This window comes from Aotus nancymaae, unplaced genomic scaffold (genome assembly GCF_030222135.1).
Source record: "Aotus nancymaae isolate 86718 unplaced genomic scaffold, 86718_ANA_hifiasm-v0.15.2.pri h1tg000007l, whole genome shotgun sequence".
Lineage (NCBI taxonomy): Eukaryota > Metazoa > Chordata > Mammalia > Primates > Aotidae > Aotus > Aotus nancymaae.
In genome coordinates, this window is record NW_026988418.1 from 44,378,065 (window position 1) to 44,393,905 (window position 15,841).

Here is a 15,841-nt window from a genome sequence, read left to right on the forward strand (position 1 = left end):
TCCCTATAAATCATAAATAATAATAGTTCCCACATCATAGCTTTTTAGATTTTAATGACAGCCTCCAAGGACAGGTGCCAGTTAAATGAAACATATAATTAAAACTTGTGCTATTCTAAAATTGGGTTACTTGGCAATACTCGAATCAGAGACTACCCCCATTCAGGAGATAGGCATGTAGTACTTATCTGGGTTACCGGTGTGCAGCAGATTCCATCAAGGTCAGCCTTTGCCAGGTGCCAAAAATGTGACGGAATGTTCAGTTCGGCACATCCACATTTCAGGTGTTTCCACATGGCACCAGAGTAAGTGTTCTGCAGCTTGCAACGTTAGCAACCAATGTTCTTCTTAACTAAAAAATTTGGGTAAAGCAATATGTTTACCAAGCAATTAATTTAGGCATTTGCACATATATATGTATATCTCTCTATATATATGTAATTATCATACTTATTGTATAAGTTTTATGAGTTGTTTTTAAAGTTTATTATAAGTTTCTCTTTAACTTCCAGTACTTTCTCACTAAGAAACAGAAAGACATGATCTCAGTCTCAGTCCTAGTCCTGGAAATAGACGTCATCATGTTGGATCCCATGTTCGTCCTTTCAGGCATGGTTATCCCTTTTCTACAAGCAGAATTCCTTGACGTTTCCTTGCTTGCAGAAGCTCCTGAGAATCCTTCCACGTTTACTCAAGAGCAAGCTTTCTGACTCTATTACTGTCCCGGTTAATTCTACTCTGGTAACTCTTCAACCTTTCATTGATTTTCCTCTCTTTGGACTTGTCATCTGTGCCCTGCACCGCACTGCTGACTGGGGGAGAGACACTATCTCTGCTGAGTTAGAAAAGCCATGATCTTTTTATCTGTAGTGCTCGACTCTTGATATCCTGCATGAATCCGTGCTGGGCTCTAGTTCTCTTGGCCGCACTCACCATTGAGATGCGGTCCTTTCTTTCATTCCCTTCTACTCTTGGACTCCTTGAGTCCTTCTACCTTAGATCTTAATTCCGTATGTTTCACGTGGTTTTCCCACAAAGGTCTTCTCTGTGTGTGCATTGTCTCTCAGACAATATGACAATTGCTGGTGAGTTTTCTTTAATGTCTCACTGGGCTCCTTGGTGATACACTGACAGACAGACATACCAACCAGACTCAGCTCCGTTTTGTAGCTGTGCCTTGCAGTCACAGTGATGCCTCTGGCTTGTCCTAACTCGTAAGCTTCAGCTTCTGCAAATCAGCAGTCAGACAGGACTATTTCTTTTCCCAAACCAAGCATCACTCACAGGATTATTGCTGGGAAGTTAGCCCCTTCTCTATACTCATGTATCCAGTTTCCCATTTCAAATTTTTCCCATTTCAAACATTTCCCATAGTTTCAAAGCACTAGGCAAAAAATTCAAGTTGCTACTGTTCAACCAGACACACCTTTATTTTCAAATTATTTAAATATTCAGTCTTCCCTGCCTCACTGTGTATGTGGGTTTCACTCTAACAAATACACTATACAAAAACTTGGATCTCTGTTTAATTTTATTTTCTTTTAAATAAATCTGAATTTTTAAAAAAATCAATAAAAAAGGTCCAAACCATTAGGAAAGCATTTAAAGTAGATTAATTGCTTATCAAGTTTTCATTCTCTCTTCAAACCATATTGAACCACTTGTTTTACATGAATTCCAAAGGCTGGCACTAGCTTTCACTTCAAGAAATAAATGACACAGGGTATTATATTGTAAGCATCATTAAAATCTTCAAATTGCACAGTGGCTTAGAAAACAACACGTTAGTTAGTTTGGATAGCTTTGTAATGGTTATACGATGGGGAAATTCATTGTTAAATGACCCCTCCCACTCTTACCTCACATGTAATGCTTGGCAGGAAGAGGAAGAAAAAATGAGACTGGTGTCCAGGGACACAGGTATAGGAAGATCAGAGAGAATCTACCAAATATTCCTAGAGAATCTATTGTTCATTGATCTATGGCTAGTGATTAGAAACTATTTTTGCCTAGACAGGCAAGTCTAGCTCATCACCTTCATCCTAATTCCTAACTTTCAGAATCCGTTACTCAAGTTGTTCTTACCTATATTTTAATGTGTTTGAACTGAGGGTTGTTGTAATATTGTTAATGAAACAGTTTTAATATCAATGATTTAGGGATTATGTTAAGTGGCATTTGAATCTCATGCTACCACTGCCTAATTTATCTCCTTTCTAACCTTTTCTTTTACACTTTCATTAGAACATCTGTTAAGATAATGAAACGTAGCTACCAGATTAAAAGGCAGAATACACCAAGTTCTAAAATAATAATAATAATATTTTTTTAAAAATTTGAGCAAAATTTCAAACCAATGAAAACAACAAACAACAAACCCCACCTGTTTTTATGATGCAACTCAAACAGTATCTGAGTCCATAAAGATGCAATAATTGGTTAACTAACCAAAGTGATACAGTTCATTATTTTTCTATTGCACGTTTATGTAGTTCCCCCTTGAAGCACAAGCATAATTTGGTTTTTTTTGAAATATGATTTACATATGGTACTTGAAGAGAGATGTTTTAGAAAGATCATATAAAGTGTTCCTCCTTGTAAAAGCAATGTCCTTTCCTTCTTGTTAATGCCAAGGATGCTTTTCCCCAAACACTCATTCCCTGCTCAAGACAGTGTAGCCGCTAATGAGGAAAACACAGCTAGTCCCTCAGTTGAATGTTTTCCTTTGTTTACCTACGGGGAGTTCATTCTGCAATGGGAAGAATCCCTTACTATCAATGAATCTGAAAGTGCTCGAATTCTGCCAAAGGGAAATTTATAAATCTCTGTGTACCTATGGCTTAATCTAAAGTAAAGCAAAAGGGACTTTATCATCTCAAGGAACATCAACCACACTGCTTCCATTGTCTCCATTTATATAATACATTCCATCTTATTTACATGGGTTCCGTTTCCAGTTACAGGATCACTGCTTGGCAATACAAGGAAACGTGCATCTAAAATGACAAACTGATGCTAGAACTTGCTCCTTATTACAGGTATATTATGTGTTTTCAGTCTATCGGGGATTTCTAGAGTAGTTCCAGTTACTGGCAATCAGACCTGGAGACCAACTCCATGCCCAATAATAATGAGCATCTTCAAATGGATTTTTTAAAGACAGCATTAATTCAGAATATAAATTAAGAGAATATATTTGATGGTGAAAAAGTGCAAACCTACCCACACATTTTGGTTCCATGTATAAAATATAAACAGCATATGAACGCTCTCTTGTGTCTTCAGAGGAATCTGTAGCTTTTTTTCCTTCTGAAGTGTGTTCAAAATGTGCTATTTTAAGCATAATAACACATAAATAAAATACGCTGCTTGCCAAAATTATTTTTTCACACATATATAGGGCCTTTAGACACTGTTCTCAACTCTGATTTTCTCCTGAGATGCAATTTAAGAGCTTTAAAACAAAGTCTTTAAAAGACTTCCTATGAAATATGCAGAGCTTTTTTTAAAATTTGTGTTTCTATATGGCCAAATTGCTCTGTTGTTATAAATACTGTATGTAAAATTACCAGATTGCCTGGCATTCCATTTTTACAGGGGATATTGCATCGTTAAGCACGGAAAGAATATAACTATTCGAACTGCTTAAAATATTTTGTAACCATAAATTATTATCCAAAAATATTTTTCAAGTAGATAAAAAGAGTTGTCAATTCTACATAGTGAATGCCTCATAAGGGGATCGTTTGTGGTTGAAAACTGAATAAAAGCAGTAAATTAAGACCAGACTTAACCATAGAGAAGCCGTAATCCACTGCAGATTTTCTTGGTGAATGAAGTATTGTGATGTGGATTTATCCTCCTTGCTTGTACAGTTAACCAGTCACATCTGTGACCAAAGTGCTGTCTGTGCTCACAGACAAGGTAGGTTCACTAACCCCAAGGAGGTAAGCTCATGCTGATTTATATTGTATTGATAAGTGCAAAATAAACACAACTGTGTCTTGGGGGCTCCCTGTGAAAGGGCAGATAGTATATGGATGCTGAACTTGTGTAAAAAGAAAAAAGGGGTATTGAAAAATGAGTGGGCACTTGAGAAACTGCCAGTGACGCTGGGTGCCCAGTTTTCCAACAGGCATGATGCTTGAGGAGGCAGCCTTGATGAAGGCAAGGGGAATGTGGGTATGAAAAAGGTCAGGAGTGCTGAGAGCTGACTGAAATATGGTCTATGTTAAAGGAGTATCACTCACTATAAATATTCAATGTCAAGAATGTAAATGGCTTACAGACACGGAAGCCCTTGATGATTATGTTATCCAGCATTGTTGATTTCCTTCTGTTGTTTGTCAGCAGCCACCATAATTAATGAAAAAGACCCTGGAAGTCTTGACAATGAGTCGGTTTACTCTTAAGTCTGTGCATTTTTCTTTGTGATTACATGCCAGTATAATAACTGATTTGCCTTTCTCAAAATTAAACTAAAGGGAGCCAAGTATGTCATATCTCTGTTATTATTTTTGTTCTTTTAGAGCCCGATGTTTCCCAAGGACATTAATTTTGATTTCTCCGCTGAAGGCTTGTGGCTGCCCTCATGCTTTACAAAACATTACCGAGTCAGAGCCAAAAAGAAAACTGTGAGTGAACATTCCTTTCAAGCAATTATTTTTCATTATTTAAGAAAAATTTTCACAGATTTCTCTGTAATTCATTCCAATATGCTCCCTTTGTAAAAGATGTGGGAAAAAAAGAACACAAAAGTGAAAAATGCCTTTTTATTCTGTAGAGGGTTGATATTTAAATATTTTATGAGTCACTCCAACACCTTTCTAAAACAGTATTTTACAAATAAGTTCAGCTTTGAAAGAAAAAAAGTTTATTCTTGAACATAAGCAGGTATTTGTACATTAATGTTATAGTAAAATGTATGTAGAGTAGAAACTACTAGCCTATTAAAAGTATTTTAATCCTTTAAATCAAAAACTTTTCCTTGGAATTTTTCAAGATTGGAATATCAGTTTCTTTAAGCTGGAAAATGTTTAAGCTAATGAAATCTTTATCAGATTCAGCAGCGCTACTAAAGTGTAAACTAGGTTATCTGCTCAAGAAAAGGCCATTGGGACTTAAAGTAATGTGGATATCTTTACTAATGTAAAAAGATCCCAGAAAGCATTAGCTCTTCTAAATATGTGTTATATTTGATTTGATTCCTAAGGAATAAAGTTTACAATTACCATCTCCACTTAATTAAGGATAACCACGACTTGATTATACTCATTTCATCTTTACAAATGTGTTTCTGAGGAAAGCACAATCTTAAAATCTCTAACATTACACAATATATATTTCATCAATACTTCTGGAGTTTTAAAGCATTTCCTTCTGGTTAGTGGAAAGGGGTACTGTGGTAGTTGCATGTAGGTTTAAATCAAATTGCCTACAAATATTGCATAAGTGCCTAAACTTTTAAGACAAATTTTTTTCAACTAAATACAGTATTAACTACTCCCTCTGCACCACACACACACGAGCACACACACACACACACACTCACTCACACACACACACACACACACACCCCTACCTCAGAAGTTAAGGGCAAAGAGGCCAGGCATAGTAGCTCATGCCTATAATCCTAGCACTTCAGAAGGCCAAGGCGGGCAGATCACCTGAGGTCAGGGGTTTGAGACCAGCCTGGTCAACATGGCAAAACCCTGTCTCTACTAAAAATACAAAATTAGCCAGGTATGGTGGCGCATACCTGTAATCCCACCTACTTGGGAGGCTGTGGCAAGAGAATCACTTGAACCTGGGAGGCGGAGGTTGCAGTGAGCAGAGACCACGCCACTGCACTCCAGCCTGGGAGACAGAGTAAGACTCTGTTTCAAAAAATAAAAATAAAAAATAACTTAAAGGGAGAAAACTTCCGTAGAAACTTGTCACTAGCAGTAAATAATTCTTTGATGTTTTTGGAGTTAATATTTTCTAAAATGATTGCAGATTGATCAAAATAGCTATTTTTATACTTTTGCATGGCTTCTGTATTGCAATAATTTAATAATTATAAGACTCCCCTTTAAAAGAAAAAAGTGCTCATTAATGATTGTAATTCCATGTTGTGTTGCACGTTTCTTACATGTTGTGAAAAGGTTATGAATTCACTCACTGTAGCATCAAAAGTATAAAGGTGAGAGGTGAGATTCTTTGTTGCAAGTGCTGAGAAATAATCATTTAAAGGTCAGTTGCACTCCGAAAAAGAACATTTGTTTAATAAGTAACTCATTTTGGGATATGCTGCAATTTTAAAGGTTACAGAATAGACCAATTTGCCAGTGATGTCAGCAAGAAGTACTATTAAAGTCATTGGTCCTATTAAAACAATCCTTCATAAAATTCAGATTGCATGCCTCCTCACATATCCCACCACACATCAAAAAATTGCCCAAACTATTTATAGTTATAGAGTGCTTTCAAAGACACATCGCCTTGTGCACTTTACCTTAAGTACACAGCTCCTCTTCAAAGCAACAATGGAGTGTTAGATGGGAAAATACGTCGGCAACCACACAGACTCCCCCAACAGACAACACACAATACACTGTCTCCCACATCTGATTCATCCTATTTTGCTTCATTCTTTCACTTTCATTAATATATAAGAACATCCCCATGTGTCATGGGTTAAAGGATTTCCTACTGGATATTCTGTTGTGCCGTACACCAACAACTATCTTGCTAGAAACTTTGATATAAAAGAAAAAACTATTGATTCATCCACATAAATGACAAACTATAGATTTATATCCTTTCCTGTTCCAAAACCAACTTCCTTCCCTGCTATCCTCTAAAAAAGCCAAAGAATTTAGTTTCGGAAATAAGTTGGAATATTAACTTGATATATAGATGATAAAGAAGTAACAATATTTGTACTAAAAATCTTTCAGTACCTGAAAGGTTATTTTTTTCAAGATCTGAATAAAGGTGGTAGTTTATTTAATATAACTTTTATACTATTCAAAATTTGTTGCCTTTAGGGAACTGATGTACAAGTAAAAGTTGCTTTGTTGTTTTTATTTTTTCTTTGTGAAGCAGTATTTTAAACTGGCTATAATTTTCCCTGGAAGATGCATTCTTTGAGATGAGTATATGAATAAAATAATTTCAAGAAAAACCTCTGTAGAAAGCAATCCCTTCCGAACACTTGATTGCTTAAGATTTACGTTTTCTTTTTAACTCTTTACGTTGGTTGCAAAGCTTCTTCCCATTGAAGGTATTTTGTTGGTGGTAAATAGTGAGTTCTCAGATTTTTATAATGAATTGATACTTTACATATGTTGTGTCAGAATTTTAATTACAGTTTGAAAACAATACGTTTTCAAGCACACTTCTAAGGTTTGCTATTTAGATTAACAGAACTAGAAATCTTATAACCCTTACCCTATTGTAAAGTAAGAACTCTGTCTATAAGACATTTGCAATTAGAAGAAATTATTATATTCTTACTTCAAGCAACTTAGCTAAGAATCAAGTTATTCTCTTAACTTGACTTGCTTTTCATTTGAAAGAGGGCGAAATCTATTTCCTGGGTAATTTTGCAGAGCAAAGATATTAATACGTTGGGGTTTAATTGTATCCTGTGTTTAAATACACTGTGGGTGAAACCCCAGACCTCTGCTTAATTGCTGTGAGAAAATAGCCTGATTTCTCTGAGATTAGGCACACGCTTATGTATACTTTGACCTAAGAGTGCCTCCTTCAGAATTAATCTTCTAAGGTAGAGGGATTTGCTTTTATATGTGCAGCAGGGCCATTCGTGACAAACAGGGCCTAATAAACTAACTTCACCCCATAGACCTCCCTTTTGCTGTCAACGTTTTTCTTCATCTATTCACTTCACACATCTCTTGTGCAGCGGCTTATTAGCAAATAACCCTCACTGGGCAGGGGGAATAATTTTAATGGTATTTTTAAATTAGAGGACTTTGAAACTTAAATGGGATCCTTCAAAAATAAAACTATTTTTAAAACTTTCATTTTTACTAATGAAACTTAAAGTACTCTGGAATACTCCATTTAAGTAAATACCACAGTCCTTTGAAAAGGCAAACAATTCGTATTTACTTAAAATTTGGTCTGCAGCTGTATTTTGTTGGATTTGTCTAATGTATGAAAGCACTTTTTCTTTCCCATCAGCTACATCCGAATTGTTTTTGTAAGATGTAACAGAATGTTCTGGTTTTAAAATATTTATATTAATCAAAGTTAGGGCTGTTTATATTTTTTGGCAATTGTGCTTTTCTTTAAAAGTGATGCACTCCTATTTAACTAAACAAAAGTGTTGAAATGGCTTGTCATATAAACTTCAACACAGCACAGTTGGTAATAGAAATTCTAGAGACGGAAATAAAGGGGACGTAGTTTCTAGCTTCAGGTTAAACATGGATTAATAAAAAGAGCAACAGTGATAATTTCTAAGATTTTCCTGAGGAAATGTCATTCATTGCTGCTTATAAACTCTAGAGTTACCTGGTTGAAAGGTTTGCGTTCAAGTTTCTTACTCTGTTTTCTTGGGGCATTAAGAAGTAAAGCCCAAGGGCTGGCTGAAAAATAATGACAAGCCACTAAAGCTGGAGGCTTACACAACCAACAGTTAATTTTAAGATTTCTTTAAACTTTATATATGTCCAAACTCTTTAAGTAATGATAAAAATACTTACATGCTACTTACCTGCAGACGACTGTATTTGTGGGCAGAAATAGCTAAAAGGAAAGAGCTTTTCTTGAGAGGTCAAACCTCCCACTATTGTTATTGCTACAAGTTTTTATTGGTGAATCTTAAACTGTATGCGCTTTCTAGACTCACATAAGTGAAGAGGAGTTTTTATTAAAGACACTTAAACTGCAAGCCAACCTGAGTTAAATTCATATATAGTTATATATAATTCTTTTGTAGTATGGACACTCCCAGATATTCTGGAAGTTTAATAAGACATGGCTTGAGGCAGATTGGTCTATTTGGGGTTTTCGTTCTTGTCGCCATATTCATTCTGTAGTTCAAACTGCATTGATTCACTTCTGTGGAAAATAATCCTAAACAGGAAGGGTTGGGACAGAGGACTTAGTCCCTAATATGGAAGTTATAAGTGTTTTTTCTTTCAGGGTATGGTAAGCACATATCACACAAACAGGAAGTATTATTATGCATTGCAGGCAGAGGGGCTAAAGGTCTCCTGTTCGAACTTTTGGCCCTTCTAGAATCCTGATCCTTCATTATTTTGTTTAACTTGATGTAAGTCTTGACCAGTAGCTGACTCTGAGAAAACATTTCCTGACATCATTTCCAGAGGTGATGTGGGATTATTGTGCTTGCCTTTTCATTTTGGGTTGAGAGTGAAAAGTCTGACAGTGGTTCCTGGTTAATACTTCAAGCACGGTCTTTTAATTAACAGGTCGGGTTAATTCATTCCTTTGGCCTTTAGCATTACAACTTCATTTTCACACTTTGGTTAAAATAGTCAATGCACACAATACACACGTACACACACACACATTCACAGACACACAAACACATATAAGGGGGCAAAAATGGGATGTAGCAGAACAAAAAATAAGTAGACTCTTTTTAATTACCTCATTCATAATACAAAGTGGTGGGGGAAGAGCAAAAAGGTCAGGATATAATAAATATAAAATTTAAATCTCTAAACTAATTTACTTTTTCGTTTTGGCACCAGCTAAAGCCAATGAAAATAAACATGTATTCTATGATGTTACACCATTACAGATTATTATTAATGTCTTGTTTCCAATTTTATGCAATTTTGGTATAATCCAAATATGTGTATTAGCCTGGGTAGGGAGTTTTGCTTGAGGTAATTGACATTATATAGTCCAAAGCACAGGAAAAAGTCAAACATATCTGTAATCTTTACCCATTTCCAAACAGAAGGGGATAATCGGGCCAATTCTTCTATTGTGCACCCTCCCTCTTCATGCAGAGATTCCTTTGAAGTCAGAGGGAGATGAAGGAGCTGAGACTGAGAATGTGGCTGGAGGGGAAAAAAATGAATATTATCAGGCCACAGTCTCATAACCGTGTTTTATGCCACATTAACCGTTGGGTTTCCTGTAATGCAGGGCCTTTTTATTATTGTTTTTACCTTCTAGTTTAATCAAGGATCACTAATATAATTTCCAATAATATATTGGGGTTAAAAATATGTTTATTTGAACTCCCTTAGGCTAGATTCACAACCCAGCCCCTCAAAAAAGTAAAGAAATAATTGTATTTAGAAAAAGCTAAAAATGTAAAAAGCATCTAAAAAGCATCTCTTTCGGCTTATATGTAAGCCTAGATGAAGCAGAAAAACCAATCAATTAAATTGGCATTCAGAGTGAGTACAGCACAGAGAGAAAGTTGTGAAGGAGGTGGGGATTTATTTACTTGTCAAGCAATTTTCTCTCACTTTCCCCATACTTCCTTCCACCTTCACGGAGAGAGAAAATGTTGGCTTACATTCATGTCACCTAGCTAAAAGTTTCTTTCTTAACCTTCTTTAGTTACAAATCACAGGGAGTGTGAATGTATTTGAGTGCATAGAAGGAAAGTTATATAATTCATGCAATGATGGGCTGAAGCTGTGCAGTCATTAGACTTAGTTGAACAGACAGTTGTCCAGAGACTCATCAGTTTCAAAATCGCCAAAAAGAGGAAAATGACCGAAGACAGGAGCAAGGACAGAACCAACCAACTTGTCAGGCTGTGAAGCTATCTAAGAACAAGACACATTCTTCCTCCAATTAATATACATTATTTGAGAACAACGCTAAGCCATATGGGAGATACTGGATGTACAAAGACAAATCACATGATTCTTGGCACATTCAAAGTTGTAAGGAGGTGAAAAACGTGTTAATAAACAATAACAAAGAATCTGACCAGCATCATAATATAGGTGTGTACTTAGTGCTATAAGAAGACAAAGAAGGAAGTTACTAATACTTCTTTGAGTTTGGAAAGAGGTACTGGATTGGTGAATAATAATTTCACAAACAAACGTTAATAAATGAAGCTGCATCTTAAAGTATAAGTAGGTATTCAACCAGCAGAAAAGGAAGAAGTGGCCATTCCAGGCAGAAGAACCAATGTGGACTGAAATCAGAGCATGTCTTATTCAGGGAAGAAGACGTTGACTGTGACGATAGCATATGGTGTACAGGCTGTGTGGTAGGAGGAAGAGTCTATCATAATTCGGCTCCAAACTGCAGCCCAATAAACAAAGCCTTGTATGTTACGCTAAAGAGTGGGGACTTCATCCAGGAAGCAGTGGAAAGTCACCAAAATGTTTAAGCAGGGGAGTCACATGATAAGAATCGTGTTTTAAAAAATAGCTGGCATCAGTATAGAGGGAGGCTTGGAGAATGAGAAGGATAGAACAGTTTTTACGAGTTAGAGAGAGGTTGAGAATTGAAAATGAGAACCTTTGCTATGATCATAAATTAAAGAGAGATTTTAGGTTGAGGAGGTAAAATTAAAAACAAAGCACAACTGGCAACCTCAATGTATACAACCTTTCACGCGCACACTATCAGATTTGGGTGAGAGTGATATGGGTAGAAAAAATATGTTTCCAGTATGGTTAATAGTAGAAGATGGGTGCTTAAGTCACAATCCCTAGAAGCAAGGCCAGAGATTAAAGTTGTTCTGAAAATGATTTACAAAGGGATTGCTCTCGGGAGAAGGGAAGCAAGAGGAGCAGAATAGGCAGAAGCAGGGAGGAAGGTAGCTAAGAAGGATGAAAACCGGCTTTAGCTGAGCCTGGTCTTTTGGGGAGCTCTGGAGCATATGTAGTACCACAGAGTTAGCTCCTCTTATCTCCAGGGAGGATAATTCTCAGGTAAGTTGGCTTGGTTCAGCTGAGGGCTAATCTTTGGGAAGGAGAGAGCTATGAGCTGTTAGCAGCCAAAAACACAGCCGCTGGGGAACAAGAGTGATGCCAACAGCAGCCGCTGCAGGCCGCCCCCTGCACTGCTCAGAACCACTTGCTTCTGACATTTCGTTTACTCCATTCAGGCACAATAGCTTCAGGATTCTGGTTAGTCACATGTCCTGTGCTCCCGTATAAGATAAAGATGAGTAAAACAAACTGTAACTTCCGGTACTGCAATGTGTCTCAAGGCCATAACATAATCATCATCTAACCCTCCATCACTCTTCTAGATATTCCTCCTTATGGGTAAGGACTTCTGCACATCTAGATGGATCGCCTGAAGGGGTAAGCCAAATTCTTATCACTTAGGAGTCTGAGCACCTGATTACCAGGCCCTAATCTGGTTATGGTTGCTGTACTTGCCTGTTACATTAAACAAGGCATGAGAATACCAAGATGCAGCCCAACAGATCACCTGAGTGACAAACACATTGCTCTCTGCCTCTACTATATAACAACATTTCTGCTTCCTCATGATAATTGGGTCATTTATCTTGCCAATACAGTAACTTTTTGTGCCAGTTAGTCTACCGGTATGAGGAGCTCAAAGTAATCTGGCAATAGCCATAGCTTTAACTGAGACTTTTCTTAGATTCCCTGGGTGGAAGTTTCCCTCCTCTCGGACTTAGGACCTCTGGACTCACAAAACCTGAAGTTGCAGGAATGGGTCCCTGAGAGTGATAGTTTAGTGGAGTTCTTATTTTAACTCTTTCATTCCTGTACTCAAGTATTCTAATCACTGAGGACAGAGAACCATATAATATCTGTTGCTTTAAGGTGCACACTATATGCTAAAAGATAATACCTGTCCTCATAGGATGCCATCTCTAAGCTGGTGCTGTAACTGGGCCAGCATGTAGTAGGACCAGTAAACTCCAGGAGCATGTGTGCATTGCTATATTCCTTTTCTATAAAGTGAGTTCGTTGGTCCAATTAACATGATGTTATCTATATGGTCCACAAATATGATGCCCTATAGAAAGTTTATACCATCCCAATCCCTACAGACTATATTTGGACCAAGCTGGATAACTCACATAGCACTGGGACAAGATCATGACTCTTGTTATTAATCCATATGCAACCTGCTTCCAATCCTCCTTCCCTAATGGCTATTAAAAATAGGACATTTTAATACAGTAAATTGGTAAAAAATAAAAAATAATAATAGCATATTTGCCAGAACAATAACCATATATCTTGTATCTGGTTAACTTGTCCTAGTAAATATGTTACATATACCATAGCAACTGTCATTGAAACTACAACTTGGTTCAGTTGGCAGTAGTCTACTCATAACTCCATGATCCATCTCATATGTATATGGTCTAGATTGCTCAGCTATGTGCAGATAAGAGATCCTCACCTATGCATCCTTTAAATCATTGAAACTATCTATTTTGAGAGCAGTATCTATTTTGAGAGTAGTATCTATTTATTTGTTTATTTATTGCACTAATCTGTGCAGTTTTCCTCAGGATGTGATAACTGGTTTTGATTTACTAACTTGACCATAGAGGATAGTTTCAAAGAGTTCCACTTTGATAGTACAATAGTTGGTCAAGAAAACAATGGGAGAATTCTATCAACTTCTAACTGGCTCATCCCAATTATACATTCAAGGACTAGAAAAATGACTACCGGATGAGTGTGTAAACCCAGTAGACCCACTGTGAGATAAGTCTGGATCAGAACTCCGTTTATTTCCTGACACTTGCATGCCCATACTCTAACCAGCGGCCCATGGTAGTGCTATCAGCATCGACTCGTATCTTATATCTACCAATCCTAAGAAGATCTGAGCATTCCCTTTGTTCCAGTGTACAGTTTTCTGAGTAAATACTTCTTTGTCCTTTTGGGGAAGAACTGAGGAGTCATACACCTACTATAATGTTGCAGTTCCTGTGTCATGGGGACCAGCATCTCCTTTGGTCAATAGTTTCTGGGTATGAGAACTCACTCAGGTATGAAGACAAGACAAGAAATTATGACTTTCCATGGAGATACCTGATCTCGGCCTTTTGCTCATTATTTTCTATCTCTTGATTATATATATGAACCAATACCCTTGTTGGTGACTCATCTATCTTGCCCTTTCACGTAGCAACCATCTCCATGTATACCTTGGGATAGTTCCCACCCCCACCCACACAGCAGCCATTTCAACTCAGTTTCCCATTGTGGTGATTGCACTCACTTTGCTTCTGACAATGAAGTTATTCCTTGTGGTCCCTATTAATCTGGAATCCTACCATCCCCCTTGCTACAATGGATCCCAGTCTTTTAATCACATGTCCTACTATCCATGATTTAAGAAGGACTGCTTCTCCACAATGTTGGAATCTCCCTGATCAGCAAATTCTTCATCATGTTGATAAACAGCATGTCCTCCAAGTTCTCCTGAGGAATACAGTCAGTTATGGATTTTTCAGTCTTACATAATGAACCCATTTTTGCATGCTCAGTTTTTTTTATTGGTTTATTTCTTTCTCTACAACCTATAACTACAGTGCCGGGATCTCTACTTCATTTCATGCGACCCATCAGTTTTTCCAAGATACCAAGAGCTATCCCAGTCTTATATTAGACCTATCATATAAGACTTTGCTAGGTATTAAATCCTGTGTTACAACAAAACAACCCCATATGGGAAACTGTCCGTTGCATAGCTTTATATTGTGCCAGGACACTTGGGATCCACTCCTAGGCATATTCTTTGGGTATACTGCAGTCAAGTCCTAGATACCCCTTGGAGTATATAACTCATCTCTGTCCTTAGCAGGCCATCAATTCTCTGGCTGAGTCATGCTGAAATATGGCCCAAATTATCAGTCTGACTTCCATGAGGGAAGGTACAGGCAGATCTTGAGGACTGTCTTATAAGTCATCTGCCTTATTTGAGATTTTGGCATAGACTTCATGAATGAAGCTTTCTCTTCCACACATAGATAGGCAACAAAATATGTATGAAGAAACACATAAAAATTATTGCTTATTATGTATTTATATACACTGCCTCAGGGGAGTACAAACTTCCAATTTTTAGATTTATAAATATACTTTTGAATCTATAATAATGCAGAGTACAAGATTTTGCACATTGGAGTTAGATGAAACATATCTGATCATCATCATCTGTCTGGCACTTCTACTTCTCTTCATCTTTATAAATCACTGCTCAATAAACAAGAAAATAGGAATCAAGCAACCATGGAGATTTGGAAGAAAGATCACAATTATTTGACGAGTGAAACATCTGGAAAGGGATCATGGCCTCATTATCTTTCAAAAATAGTCAATGAAACCTTCTTTTAGTTCACTGAAGAATTGAAAGTGGAAATGCTTCATCAAACATTAACTAAGAAAATGTATGCCAATGCTTTGGATAAGTCAAGTTGTCATTCTGCTCCATAAATATTTATTCTGCAGATGGTTTTTAAAACTACCAGTTTCCTTATTATAAGGAAAAGTTAAGTTGGTATATTTATTTTAGATTATATTACAGAACTTTTCAACAGTTGGGGTTTTTAAAAACATTTATTCCATTCCTTTTCCTTCTTAAAATCAGTGGCTTGAATTGAACAAATCATAACGTAGTAGGAATTCTCAATCTTAGCAGGTGAAAGATTGGTCTCACCTATTATGTGTCCTCTTGACAATGTAAAAGTCCATCTTAAAAACATTACAAATCTTTTGAAATTCTACATTTCAGAAAGAAAATATTTAAAAATGGATAAGCCATCGGACAGCAAACAGCTTTTAACAAACAATTACACTGAAAAAGTAAATCATTTTCAATCCAAATGTGATTGTGCTTTTCTGGTTTAAAAATCTATTCTTTTATAAGAATCTAA

At 36.7% G+C, this 15,841-nt stretch overlaps 1 protein-coding gene across 16 annotated transcripts in view; it reads left to right on the forward strand.

Moving 5' to 3' along the window:
- ADGRL2 (adhesion G protein-coupled receptor L2) overlaps nucleotides 1-15,841 on the forward strand; it is a 678,543-nt gene that overhangs the window by 265,636 nt on the left and 397,066 nt on the right. For all 16 annotated transcript variants that reach the window (XM_064372556.1, XM_064372557.1, XM_064372560.1 and 13 more), the window contains one exon: nucleotides 4,530-4,634. The gene's annotated coding sequence lies outside the window, so the exon portion shown is untranslated. The remainder of the gene's footprint in view (nucleotides 1-4,529; nucleotides 4,635-15,841) is intronic.